The following is a 12,644-nucleotide window of genomic DNA, read 5'->3' as shown; positions in this document are numbered from 1 at the left end:
AATCTATTTCAATCTATATCAATCATGATTGCTTTGATGCCAACTTCACTTCAATAACATGCACAAACTATGTCCCTATACTCGTCCATTCCCCCCTTTATATAGTTCTTTTCACAAATTATTTATTTATACATCCTGAATTCAAAACCACTGAGTTATCATTATGCTTTGTGCATTTGCATTTTAGATCCTATAGGAACTAAAAAGTGGAGTTACAAACCAAAAATACCAAAGTACTGGCATTTATATTTACTCAAGTCATTACTCTTTACCAGAGATCTTTATTTCTTCATGCTGCTTCAATATACTATTATCCTTTCCTTTCAACCTATAAAACTCTCTTTAGCATCTCTTGTAGAGCCAGTCTAGTGGTAATGTACTCCCTCAGCTTTTGTTTATATGGAAATATCTAAATCTCTCCATTTTTTTTGGTTGGCTTTGTTCTCTGTTCTTTGACATCCAGTCCAACTTATTCTGGATCTCTAGCACAGCTTCTGTTTAACTGATCAGAATTTTTCAGCCCTTGTTTTTCTGTTCTTGCCCTGCCTTATGGAAACTTTTTTGAGGAGGATTTCCCTAGATATGATTGACCCTAATCAGATTTTCCTAGACAAGTGTCATGGTTAGGGACAGGTGTCAACTTGGCCAAGTTGTGGTACCTGTTCATCTGATTGGGCAAGCGCTGGCCTGTCTGTTGCAATGAGGACATTTCATAGGATTAGGTCATGATCACGTCAGCTACATCCACAGCTGATTCCATTTGTAATCAGCCAAAGGGGAGTATCTTCTGCAATTAGTGATGCTAAATGCAATCATGGGAAGCCTTTTAAGGAGGATTCAGAGGAGACAGGTTCCATTCCTGCTTTGGCTGGTGAGCCTCTCCTGCGGAGTTCATCCAGGCCATCGGAGTCATTGGCTTTGTAGCCTGCCCTGTGGATTTTAGACTCTGCGTCCCTACGGTCACGTGAGACACTTTCATAAATTTTATATTTGCAAGTGTTCCCTGTTGATTCTGTTACTCTAGAGAACCCTAAACAACAACAAGGCAGGCCCAGGTCTCAGGAGGAGGGTTTAATCAGTATCAAGTTTCCTGGAGGAAGAGACCCAGCAGGTTGTCTGACTTCCCTCTAGGCTTTGTGCTTTTTCTGTCCTGCCCAGCAGGTGGTGTTTCTCAGCCCACAGCTACTCCCCGGTATAAAGCAGTGCAGAGACTTTTATTATTAGCAGACCCTATGTCTGTCAGGTGCGTGGTTGAGACAGATGCTGAAGTGGAAGGCAGGCGTAAGCTGTTTTTGATTCCCAGCTCCTGGGGTCTGAATTCTCTGAAAGAGGGCCGCACTTGAGCCGGGTCCCCTCCCTCTTTTCTTGGGGGATGAAACACCTTTTAGGGAATTCTCTCCTTCATTTGACTTTTTCTCTCAGATTATCTTAACTCCACCCTTGCCTGGGTCAGCACTGACAACTGAAAATTCCTGAGGCTTTCTCTAGTGAGCTACTTTGAAAAAAATAGAGAGGAAAAGAAGAAAAAAGAGAGAGATAAAAAAAATCCCTTTTCAGAGCCAGTCTCCCCACCCTCCAAGGTTCACCAGTTAAGAACCAGAGTTGGTACCTGACTCTTTGCTCCCCTATTCTTGGGGCACAGCCCTTTTCCAGTTTTCTGAGCTTGGGTGACTCCAAAAGCCTTTTTTTTTCCTTCATCAGCCCCGTCTCTTCTCTGAGACTTCAAGATTCCTTTCTCCTTTCCTCAGTTTATCTGTGCTTGGAGCTTGTATTCAGCAGTCTAAATTTGTTCATTAAAACCACGCCTGGTGGGTGGGCCACAGTAGCTCTGCAGGCAGAGTTCTTGCCTGCCATGCTGGAGACCTGGATTTGATTCCTGGTGCCTGCCCATGCAAAACGAACAAAGAAACAACAACAACAACAACAAAAAACCCACAACTGGAGCTTGGTTGGGCTATCTTCCTTTGCTCCTAATGGAAACAGCTTCTTTTTCCCACAGGGAAACATCTCTAACAGAGCGTGCTGTGCCAGTGGGGGAGGAGTGCCAGCCGCTGCAGTTTGGAAGTTTTACTTAAAATTCTTTGCTGTGATCTCAGCCCTTCCACCCATTCCAGACTGGTGAATGATGTATGTCTGGTTGTGGATGGCCCCAAGCAGTTGTTTCAGACAGTTCCTGGCTATTCACTAGCTGCTCTACAGGACTAACTAAATGCCACACCTCACTATGCTGCTATCTTGCCCTGCCTCTTGTCTCTTCCTCATTTATTTTACTTTTTATTGTGAAATATAGCTTATATACAAAAAAAGCAATAAATTTCAAAACGCTGCACAATGATCTCTCCCACATCTTTGAAAGACAGTTTTGCCTTATATAGAATTCTTGGTTGACAATTTTTTGCTTTCAGCACTTTATTTTTTTAACTGAAAAGTTGAATGTTTTATTGTTATTAAAGGATTTCTTCTTTTGCTGCAAGGCTGTTGCTTTGCATGATAATAGCACCAGCAAATATGGTATAGCACTGCTCCTCACCTGACAGTATACAAATAGTAAAAACTTATCGCCACTCCAAGTTATTTCCAATGAAAATGTGAAAGTATTTTGACCCAAATCCAGGGATTGATGTAAGCAAGCTACAATATCATGTAAGGCTTAAGATAACAATGTTACTCATGAATTACATAATTTTTTCAAGTAGTTTTTACCTCAGATAATTTCATGAATTCTGAGCATAATAACTACATCATTGGGTGCTATGAAAATTATGCAAATTGTGTATACTGCTATCATTAGACAGTTAAAGAGCATTTTCTTTCAATAGCATAGTTGGAATGAGTAGTTTTTGTTTTCCTATTGGTATTGCTAAATGTTGCTATTATAAATTTCTATCTACCAGTAATTTAAAATATTGCTGGAGTAAACTGTTTCAGACTAGTTTATTTAGGGGCTGCATTTTCACTTTTCAATAGATTTTATGTATTTCTCATATGCTTCTTCATCCATTCGTTCATTAAGTTCTGAAGGATTACTCAGTGTCATCTTGATCAGCCAACCATCTTTGTAATAAGATTTCTTGAATAGTCCTGAATTTTCTATAAGAGCTTCATTAATTTCTGTTACTTCTGATAGAGGAGAATAAAGTTCACTAGCCACTTACACACATTTCAAAGCCCCAGATTTCCCTTGGTTGTTCAATTTTGTCACAACCATGGGAAGACTACAGTAAACAACATCTCCCAAAACTTCCTGGGCAAAATTTCTGATTCATACTCTTTCAGTTCCATTTCTTGTTATTTGTCTGTAAATTTCTGCACTGAGAACAGAGTAGGATCAGTGCACAACATCCAGAAGGCGGCTGCCCCCAGCCCACAGGGCCACTGTGGGCAGGACATAGCAGGTGTCAAGGCTGGGCATAGGCTGCAGATGGCAGTCCACATGTTCTGTGCCATGCACAGTGCCATGTTGGCAGAAGTACTTACTTTCAGCACTTTAAATATGTCTTCCTTCTTTCTTAACTCTGTGGTTTCAATTTCAATGAGAAATTGGTACTTAATCTTACTGAGGCTCCCTAGTGCATGGCACATTGTTTCTTTCTTGCAGCTTTCAGATTTCTTTGTTTATAGTTGGCATTCAAAGGTTTGATTAAAATATGACACAGTGTGGATCTATTTGAGTTTATCCTGATTGTAGTGTGTTTTGCATCTTGGATGTATATATATATATGTCTTAAATTAAATTTGGAAAGTAAGCAGTCATTATTTCTTTGAATATTTTCTTTGCCCGTTTCTTCTTTCTTCTTCTGGGATTTTCACAATGTGTATATTGGTATGCTTGATGGTGTCCCACAGGTTCCTCAGGCTCTCTTCACTTTTCTTTGTTCTTTCTTCTTTATGTATCTCAGACTGTATGATTTCAGTGATCTTATTACCAAGTTCTCTGATTTTTCTTCTGCCAGCTCCAATCTCTGTTGGTAATTTTTAGTTTCTATTACCGTGGTTTTCAGCTCTATTTGCTTCCTTTTCACGATGTCCATCTCTCTATGGATATTATCTTTATGTTCATCTGTCATTTTCCTGATTTCCTTTAGTTCATTGTCCATATTTTTCTTTAGCTCTTTAAGCATATTCAGAACCATTTTTTAATCTAGTATGTCCCAGGTCTGGTCTTCCTCAGTGATGGTTTTTAATGCTTTAATCTGCTCTTTTGCCTGGACCCAACTAAGTGTGCAGTAGTGGAGACGATATGGAGGCCTAAGTACATGTTGACATTCAATCCATCTGCTCACAATTACCTTTATCTCCACGTCCAAAGACCAGCTGTCACCTGTTCGTAAGCCTTTTGGAGGTTCTGTGGTATAAAGCCAGGCTACTTCTCTGGTTTCCCCACTTATGACATAGATTTGGCCTTCTCAAGTTTGTTAAGTCTGTCACCGCTCCTCCTTCCATTTTCCAATGTCTATAATTTTGTGTCTTCTATTCTCTTTGTCCAGTGGATTTATACCTTAAAACAACAACAACTCAGCAACTCTTTGCATTTATTGTAGTTGAATTTCTGGAGATAATACAGTTAAATATTTGTGCTCATTTTGTTGTCTTTAACCAAAAGTAGATTATTTAAGAATATTTTTATATTGATTTCTAATTTAGCATATAGGAGCCAAGGATTGAGTCTTTGAGATTTGTTAAGCCTTGCTTTATAGCCTTAGATTAAATTTTTATAAATTTTCCATGTGTGCTTAAGAAGAGTTTAACTATTGGTGTCTAAATCATTTGTGGATCGAGTTTGCTAATTATTATTGGAATATTTTTGTACTTTCAATTTTCCTCTTTTTAGTCTATCAATGCATAGAGAGATTTAGAAAAATCTACCACTACAACCACATATTTGTCAGTTTCTTCTTGCAATGCCATCAACTTTTAGTTTACATATTTGGAAACTATGACTTAGGGCCATGCATATTTCCAAGTATCTTCTTGCACAATAGTTCCTATTAAATGTGTATAATGAGTCTTGTTGTCCTTCTAGCAATGCTTTTTGCTTTTAGTTCTGTTTTGCCTTATGTTTAATCTGAATGATCTTTTTTCATCCCTTCATCTTTTTCTGTCTTCTAGGTAGATGGTCAAGTAAAGCTTTGGGAAAAGAGTCTCCTAAACTGATTATGTATTTAAAAAAATAAAAGGCAGACACTGAATAATTTATGGAGATTGCAGGACACCCTTGGGAACTCCCATCCTATAGAACAGTGGTTTAAAAAGCAAATGGCTGAATTAGTTTATACTGGAGGCTGGTGAGTTAGGGGAACAGGGGAAATAAGAAGGGACCTTTAGTTAAAAAGAGGAACTCTGTGTACAAAAATAAGGAAACTAGGAGGTGTGAGGGTAGTTCAGTGGTAGAATTCTTGCCTGCTGTGTAGGAAACCCAGTTTCGATTCCCGGCCCATGCACTTCCCAAACAAACACAAAGAAACCAACAACAAACAAACAAAAAAGTCAACAAATGGTACTGCAATAATGGGATACTCACATGGAAAAAGAATGAAATGTGACCCCACCATACAGCATACAAAAAAAAATGATAATAATATGGAAACTAGATTCAGGAAAAACTTACTATCTGGGTCATTCTTGAAACATAAAACTAAGTCAAAGCCTTTTTCCCATTCCTGTCCGCAAACTGAAGCATAGTCAATGTTAACGGTGTGGCCATTTTCAGAAAAAAAAAAAAAGGGTTTCTAGCTCAGAGTAGCTAGGTGATTTTACTAGTTTGTTCAGAGCTATAGTGAGAAAAGCACAGGCATGAGAGACATCTGGATTATTCTCATCCAATTTCTTCCAACAACTCACAATCTTGGGCAAGTCTCTTCAATCTTTAATCCCTAAGGGCCTCAGTTTCTCCAGTTGTAAAAAGTGGTTCAACCAAATGATGTCTAAAGCTACTTCTAATAACTCTCCATGGTGCTCCTAAGAGTTGGTTTTAGTTTCTTAGATTAGAAGAAACCAGCCTTTTTCAAACTGTTCTCTGAGATTTGTTGGGTATTCTTTGATGACAAAAAGAGGATGAAGCTTCTGTGGTCAAAGACTCTAGGAAATGGTCAGTTAACCTATCCTGCACTGGAAGGTCAGAGATGATGAATACATCATATTGCCCCTCCTTACCTGGCATTCTTTAAAATACATGACTAGTGTTTAGAAGCTTCCACATGAATCATCTCAGATGAGAATGACTTCCCTGGATGACCATTACCAACTCATCTAAGTAGAGAATTTCATTATCCAGCCTGAGTACAGTGATATCATTATACAGAAAAGCTCTCTGATGGTTTAAGTATCTACTAATCTATTTTTTGAGCAATAGTCAATAAGGGCTGAGCAAATGCCATATATCCATCACTCAAAACTATAAGTTAAAAAGCTACTCAAGCAGGAAGGAAAATATTAGCATTAGATAGTCCCAGGGTAATAGACTTTCAATTCCAAAGATAAATTTGTCTTAGAAGCTGTAGCTGTTATCTGCCTGCAAGAAAAAAAAATGCTTAATCCCTCTGATACCTAGCTTCATGTGGTTAGGAGAAATATTTCTATTAGATATCTGGAATCAAAATGTGCAAGACACATGGTTATGACATAGTAACATGGGTCATTGGAATGTATTATCTAATCCAACTGGTCTTCACCCCTAAAATACACACACACACACACACACCCCTAGCTAGTAGCAGGGTCAAGATTTGTATCTAGCTTTCTTCTTCTATTCTAGTGCTCCTTTCTTAATAAAAGAAAAAATATGGAAATATTTATGTTAATAAGCAATTTGAGAAATTTTGTTTTTAAAGCAGCAATTAAAAAAACCTAGAAATTCTATCTGCAATCTATCATTTTATTAAAACCACAAAGAAATTGTAAACTGAATTGCATATGATTGTAGAAAAACATATTATGCATACACAATGTCAGAATAGTGGCCATAACCTTGAATTATATAATTAAATATTCATTCCTTCATTTATTTATCTAAACATTTATCAACTGTGCCAGATACTAGAGATTTAAAACTGAATAAGGTTGTAGTCCCCATAATAACTTCTAATATTAATTTTTAGTCACTGATAATATAAAAATCAGTATTTACTAAGTATTATTGTCAGGCATTATTCTCCCTTCAAGACTCTAAGGGTTTCATAAGGGAAATAAACATATGCAAATGTGGTAGGCAGAACTCTAAGATGGCCCCAAGATTTCTTGCCCTACTCCCAGGATCATTAAATATGATGGATTTTACTCCTGTGGATAGGTTATTGAATGGCACAGTTGACCTTTAGATAGGGAGATTCTCCAGCTGGTAGCAGAAGAGCAAGTGAGAGATTAGAAGTATTCAACGTGTCATTATTGGCTTGAAGATTGATAGAGCCACATATCAAGAAATGCAAGCTGCCTTGCCTTAGTAGCTGAAAGTGGCCTATGAGTGGCAACAAACAAGGAAACAGAGATGTCAGTCCTCCAACCACAAGGAACTGAATTCTGCCAAGAACAACAATGAACTTGCAAGCATGTTTTTCCCCAAAGATACCAGACAAGGACTCAGCTGGCTAACACCTTGGTTATATCCTAAGCAGAGAATACAGTATATCAGATTGTTGACCTACAGAATTGTAATAAATAGGTGTTTTAATCTGTTAACTTTGTTGTAATTTGTTATATAGTAATAGATAATTAATACAACAAACTTTTACCAACTGTGGGATCAGGAATTATATGAGTCTATTGTGTCTACTAAGGTGGCAAGGTGAAACAAAAAGATCAGGGGGCCTGGAATGACACAGTGTCAGTCTAGAAAAATTGTCCCTATATAATAGACTCCAGGTGTCTCTTGAAATCTTAAAAGAGACAATTTTCTAATGAAGTCACGTAAATTCTGGAACTAAAGGTCTTTGAGAATATTATGGGTTTTTTGGTGATTTCTGGTATATATTTCTTAATACAAACCACCAAAATTGCCATAGAGCAAGGGTCTTCTCTGATAAGTCAGAGTCCAATTTTTTCCTCTCCTTGGGCTACCTAGGACCAGAACTCCTTAGAAGGCATAGATTTTTCACTTTTTTTCCTTCTCTGTTCTATTCCATCATTCATTAATTTATTCATACATTTGTTAGATGTCCACTATGTGACAAACATTATGCATAAATAAAGGACTATAGTGACTCAGAAGAAGTGGAGATTACTTCTGGCTTTGTGGTGGTAGAGTAGGTTTGGAAAGGTCACATGCCACTTTCCCAGGGATTTGGATATGCAAAGAGGTCTAAGTTTAGGGGGTCAAAAATCCTAAAGCAAGCTCATTCCCAACTCTGAGAAAATACCGACCTGTGCAGCTTGGTCACATCTGCCCCCAATCCATGAAGGCATAATGCCGACCTGCTGCCACAGCTCTACACATGCACACAAAGGGCCCTGTGCCTTAGACCAGTGCGCAGCAGGGATATGCCCCCCAGACTGGTGCACCCGCACAGCTGCATCCTCCCTGGCTGCTGGGGGCCCACGTTCACAAGCATCAGCCTAACATCCCCAACCTGTGCCCATACCTGCCCTGAAACAAGTCACTGTTCTGAGTGATTTACCCTGTGCCCTGATCCCTGCTGTACAACCATCCTGCACCACAAGGCCTTAGACAACTGAAAGGAATCAACTCCCAAAGTAAATCATCAAGATATTTATCTGCCACAAAGACAGCAGAAGATCATTGAGCATATCACAATGTAGACAGATATAGCCCTGCCTAATGACCAAATTAAAACACCAGAGGAGACACAGACATTGGAACAATTAATCAAAGATGTTCATACAACTGTACTTAATAAAATAAGTGGGATAACAAATAACACAAAGGAGATCAAGAAGACAGTAAAAGAGCACAAAGAGGAATTTGAAAGAATAAATAGAAAAATAGCAGAAATCACTGAGATTAAAAACTCTGTTGACCTAATAAAAAACATACTAGAGGCACACAACACCATATTTGAAGAGACAGAAGAAAGAATAAGTGATATAGAGGACAGAATACTTGACTTTGAAGACTCAAAACAGCAAATGGCTAAAAAGATGGAAAAAATTGAATGGGAACTCAGGGAAATGATAGACAAAACAAAGCACACAAATATAAGAATCATTGCTGTCCCAGAAAGAGAAGAGAGGTGTAAAGAGCTAGGAAGAGTAATTGACGATATAATGAGAGAACACTTCCCAACCCTCATAAAGGACATAAATATACAAGTCAAAGAAGCCCAAAGAACTCCAAACAGAATAAATCCAAATAGGCCTTCCCCAAGGCACATACTAATCAGTCTGTCAAATGTTGAAGAGAAGCAGAAAATCCTGAAAGTGGCAAGAGAAAAATAATCTACTACATACAAGGGAAATCAAATAAGACTGAGTTCAGACTACTCAACTAGCACCCTGGAGGTGGGAAGGCAGTGGTATGATATATTCAAGATCCTGAAAGAGAAAGACTTCCAGTCAAGAATTCTGTACCCAGCCAAACTGTCCTTCAAAACTGAGGGAGAGATTAAAGTTTTCACAGACAAAGAAGTCCTGAAAGAATTTGTCAACAAGAGACCGACCCTACAAGAAACACTAAAAGGAGTTCTGCCAGCTGAAAAAATAGACAGGAGAGGGAGGTTGGGAGGAGGGTACAGAATTGAAGAGTACCACTAAGGGTAATTTAAAGAATACAAAGAGAAAGAGGGAACAGAATAAAATAAAAAAGACAAGATGGTGGAATCAAGAAATGCATTTTTAGTAATAACTTTGAGTGTTAGCGGATTAAACTTACAAATTAAAAGATACAGATTGGCCCTTTATCATACTGAGGAAGTTACCCCAATTGATTCCTATCTTTTGAAGTGTTTTTATTAGAAAAGGATGTTGAATTTTGTCAAATGGTTTTTCGGCATCAATCAAAATGATCGTGTGATTTTTCCCTTTCAATTTGTTAATGTGCTGTATTACATAAATTGATTTTCTTCTGTTGAACCATCCTTGCATTCCTGGTATAAACCCCACTTGGTCATGGTGTATAATTCTTTTAATGTGTTGTTGGATTCGATTTGCTAGTATTTTATTGAGAATTTTTCCATCTATATTCATTAGGAAGATTGACCTGTAGTTTTCCTTTCTTATAGCATCTTTACCCAGTTTTGGTATTAAAATGTTATTAGCTTCATAAAATAAGTTAGGTCAGGTTCCTCTTTCCTCAATGTTTTGGAAAAGTTTGAGCAGGATTGGTGTTAGTTCTTTCTGGAATGTTTGATAAAATTCCCTGTGAAGCCATCTGGCCCTGGGCTTTTCTTTGTAGGAAGATTTTTGATGACTGATTGAATCTCTTTACTTGTGATTGGTTTGTTGAGATCTTCTGTTTCTTCCTGAGTCAGTATAGGTTGTTTGTGTGTCTCCAGGAATTTGTTGTTTTCATCTAAGTTGTCTAGTTTGTTGTTATATAATTGTTTATAGTATCCTCTTATGATTTCTTTTATTTCTTCAGGATCTGTGGTAATGCACCCTTTCTCATTTCTGATTTTGTTTATTTTCATCCTCTCTCGTTTTTTCTTTGTTAGTCTTGCTAGTGGCCCATCAATTTAATTGATTTTCTCAGAGAACCAACTTTTGATTTTATTGATTTCTTCTATTGTTCTTTTGTTCTCCCATTCATTTATCTCTGCTTTAGTTTTTGTTATTTCTCTTCTTCTATTTGCTTTTGGTTAGTTTGCTGTTCTTTCTCAAGTTCCTCCAGGTGAACAGTTGTATTCTTACTTTCATTTTTCTCCAGATAGCTACAGATTTCTCTACAATTTCTTTTTTGACCCACTGGTTTTTTAATAGTGTGTTATTTAATCTTCATATATTTGTGAATGTTCTCATTCTTTGTAGGTTTTTGATATCCAGCCTCATTCCAGTGTGATAAGAGAAAGTACTTTGAATAATTTCAGTGTTTTTAAATTTATAAAGGCCTGTTTTGTGCCCCTGCATATGGTCTATCCTGCCAAATATTCCATGAGCAGTAGAGAAGAATGTATACCCTGGTGTTTTGGGGCATAATGACCTATACCCCGAATGAATTAGGTCTAATTCATTTATCAAATTGTTTAACTTCTGTGTTTCCTTGTTGATCATCTGCTGAGTTGTTTTGTATATACAGGAGAGTGGTGTATTGAAGTCTCCTACTATTATTGTTGAAACATCAATTCCTCCCTTCAGTTTTGCCAATGCCTGTCTCATATACTTTGGAGCTCCTTGACTGGGAGCATAAATATTCATGATTATTATTTCTTTGTGGTGTATTGTCCATTTTATTAATATAAATCTTTGTCTCTTATGATGCCTTTACATTTAAAGTCTGTTTTGTCTGATATTAGTATAGCTACTCCTGCTTTCTTTTCTTTACAGCTTGTGTGGAACTCTTTTTCCATCCTTTCATTTTCAGTCTGTTTGTATCCTTGTGTCTAAGATAAGTCTCTTGTAAGCAGCACATAGATGGATTATAGTTCTTAATTTATTCTGTCAGTCTGTATCCTTTAAGTGGTATGTTTAGTCTGTTAACATTCACAGTTATTACTGAAAAGGTCTTTCATAGTCTACCATATTATCTGTTGGATTTTATTTGTCAAATTATATTTTCTTTCCCTTCTTTCTCTTTTTATCCTTTAAATTACCCTTACTAGTACTCTTCAATTCTGTGCCCTCCTCCATACCCTCCCTCTCCTGTCAGTTTTTTTTTCAACTGTCAGGACTCCCTTTAATCTTTCCTGTAGGACTCATCTCTTGTTGACAAAATCTTTCAGGATTTGTTTGTTGGAGAAAATTTTTATCTGTCCCTCGGTTTTTTTTGTTTTGTTTTGTTTTTGTATGACGGGGTCACATTTCAGTCTCTCTCTCAGTTTTGAAGGACAGTTTGGCTCAATACAGAATTCTTGGCTGGAAGTATTTCTCTTTCAGGATCTTAAATATATCATACTACTGCCTTCATCCCTCCATAGTATCAGTTCAGTAGTCTGAACTCAGTCTTATGTGGTTTTCCTTGTATGTAGTAGATTGTTTTTCTCTTGTCACTTTCAGGATTTTCTGCTTTTCTTCAACATTTGACAGACTGATTAGTGTGTGTCTTGGGAAAGGCCTATTTGGATTTATTCTATTTAGAGTTCATTAAGATTCTTTGACTTGTATATTTATGTCCTTTATAAGGGTTGGGAAGTTTTCCTCCATTATATCATCAATTAATTTTCCTAGCCTTTTACTCTTCTATTCTCCTTCTGGGACACCAGTCATTCTTATATTTGTGTGCTTTGTTTTGTCTGTCATTTGTCTGAGATCTAGCTCAAATTTTTCCATCTTTTTAGCCATTTGCTGTTTTGAGTGTTCATAATCAATTGTCCTGTACTCTAGTTCACTTATTCTTTCTTTTGCCTCTTCAAATCTGCTGTTGTGTGTCTTTTATTTGGTATACAGTATCTTTAATCTGTGTGATATCTGCTATTTTTCTATTTATTGTCTCAAATTACTCTTTATGCTTTTCTAGTGTGTTCTTGATCTTCTTTATGTCATTAGCCGTCCCATTTATTTTATTCAGTAGAAAATCTTTTGAACATCTGTGATTAGCTGTT

At 37.2% G+C, this 12,644-nt stretch overlaps 1 protein-coding gene and 1 pseudogene across 2 annotated transcripts in view; one reads left to right on the top strand and one right to left on the bottom strand.

Moving 5' to 3' along the window:
- Positions 1-12,644, top strand: part of SYN2 (synapsin II) — a 228,848-nt gene that overhangs the window by 75,579 nt on the left and 140,625 nt on the right. The window lies entirely within an intron of this gene.
- Positions 2,954-3,459, bottom strand: LOC143646052 (glycine cleavage system H protein, mitochondrial pseudogene; annotated as a pseudogene).

Source organism: Tamandua tetradactyla, chromosome 9 (genome assembly GCF_023851605.1).
Source record: "Tamandua tetradactyla isolate mTamTet1 chromosome 9, mTamTet1.pri, whole genome shotgun sequence".
Taxonomy (NCBI): domain Eukaryota; kingdom Metazoa; phylum Chordata; class Mammalia; order Pilosa; family Myrmecophagidae; genus Tamandua; species Tamandua tetradactyla.
Note: the sequence above shows the minus strand (reverse complement) of the source record. Positions and strands in the feature narration are given on the sequence as shown.